The sequence below is a fragment of the Bidens hawaiensis genome, unplaced genomic scaffold, assembly GCF_021521415.1.
Source record: "Bidens hawaiensis isolate Kalapana, Puna unplaced genomic scaffold, B.hawaiensis_p1.1 tig00041628_1, whole genome shotgun sequence".
In the NCBI taxonomy this organism is placed as follows: Eukaryota; Viridiplantae; Streptophyta; class Magnoliopsida; order Asterales; family Asteraceae; genus Bidens; species Bidens hawaiensis.
Genome location: NW_027497358.1, coordinates 101,284 through 103,350, shown reverse-complemented (window position 1 = coordinate 103,350; position 2,067 = coordinate 101,284).

Genomic DNA, 2,067 nt, shown 5'->3' with positions numbered 1-2,067 from the left:
GAGGGGGAGTCTGCCGACGCGGCTCGTGGTTCTGGTGGTGATGATGTGGTGTTGGTTGAGGATGACGTGATTGATGCGTTGAAGGAACTTGACGATGATATGTTCAGCGATGATGTGTTGTTTGATGAAGATGTGCTGCCGAGTGATGTGATTGAGAAGATCGGTGAGCAGATTGAGATTGAGAGTGAGATTGAGGAAGGAGAGATAGTAGTAGAAGACGTTGAACACGAGATCCCTGATGTTGAGAAAGCCGACATGGGTACTGAGATGGATGAGACTGAGTGGGAGGAGCAGCCTAGGTGGAAGGAAGGCTGTGCTCATTGGTTTATTAAGACCAAGAAGCCTGCTGTTCCAGCCATGTTCAAGAAGAGTTATAACATCAAAGGCTATGCTGAGTCGAAGAAGGGAATTATCTGTTGGATATATGATGAACAGATAAAGTTGTTTGTGGTGAAGCGTTATGATGGTATTCAATACTTCAAAAGAACCCTGAGATCTCTCAATACGTTGCCGGAATGTGAGGTGAAGGATTTGGCCAGGTTGGGCCTGATAAATAGAAGTGACGACAACATGGCAAGAGTGATTGGGAAGATCGTGTGGAAAGAAAGCATAAAAGAGAAGAAGTTTGAATTATTAAAGCCACAGAAGGGAAAGCTCGTGGAGGATACAGAAAGGGGAATGAGAGCAGATGGCAAGCCATGGATGGTGATGAAGTACAAACCGATCCGATGCATCAAGGAGGTTCCAATGAAGACTATGCCTCAAGATGTGTTGAAGAATCTAAAATGGTGGTACGTTGATTGCCAGACTGCTGAAGCCGTGATGGAAGACGAAGATGAACAAGAAGTGCTGAGGGTGTATGATCCGATGCATCTTGTTAACTTATCGAAAGCAGATCTGCAAGTGTTGAATGAAATGAAGATATTCTATATTCCTGCTTGGAAGGATGAAGCAAGGAAATATCAGCGAGTAGTCACGGTATGTGTTAGAGAAGGAGTGCACGCGTAAAGATACAGGATTACGAGACAAGAGCTGAAAGATCAAGATATGAAGCTACTGCCAAGGGGGAGTCTGTTGGTGCATAGATGTCAGTAGTTCATATGTCTAATGTCTGTAATCGAGTCTGTAATATTGTTTATGTATTTGTTTGTTTAAAGCGAAGTTGTTGACAAGTTCGCTTAGGCGAACTTGTTAACCAAGCGAAGTTGTTGACTTGTTGAACAAGCGAAGTTATGGACAACTTCGCCTGAGGCGAAGTTGTCGTGTATTTATATAGGTTACGGTTACTGTTTACGAAGTTGTTCAAGTTACGTGTAATTCAGTGAGTCAAGTGACGTGAGGTCGAGAGTCTGTAAGTATCACGTGTTGAGTTATTAATATAACGTGTGTTTGTTCGTATCGTATTCGTGTGTTCGTGTGTGTTTGTGTTCTACGTCCGTAACGATCTACACAGGGATTCCGCACCTGTGTATATCGGGATATCTCGTGTGATCCGTCCAGGGAACCTACATTTATCGCCAGTAAATGTGCTTTATCGCCAGTATTATCTAACTTTGTTTTGACAGATCGAAGATCGGACAATCACTAAATGGAGAGATGTTACAAAGTTTTTTTTGACTTAGCAAAATTCTAGAAACATGATACTTCAAAAAGCTCAACAATTGGGGACATCATATGTAAGCTAACTAGATTTATAAATGGTCTCTATGAAGGTACTCCTTACATTTAGTTCTATCACTCAATTTATATTTCAAGGTATGATCTTTTGGTTTAACTGTGATAACTCACACAAGGCCTAAGGATATATTATCCTTAATATATTTTATATCAATTCCTAATAAGTCTTATGATTATGTCTTCTAAAAACATAAAAGTATTTTTATGTTCAGGATATATGATCCTCAGGATATCTTAATACAAAGTCTTAAAATATACTTTTTCTGAAACTATAATTCTCAAAATACTCAAGAAGCGTGTATTGAAGATACATTATTCGAAACAGTAACTTATTTCAAAAATTAAAAGACATGTAACATTCCAACTAAAACTTATAAGTTACTGAACACA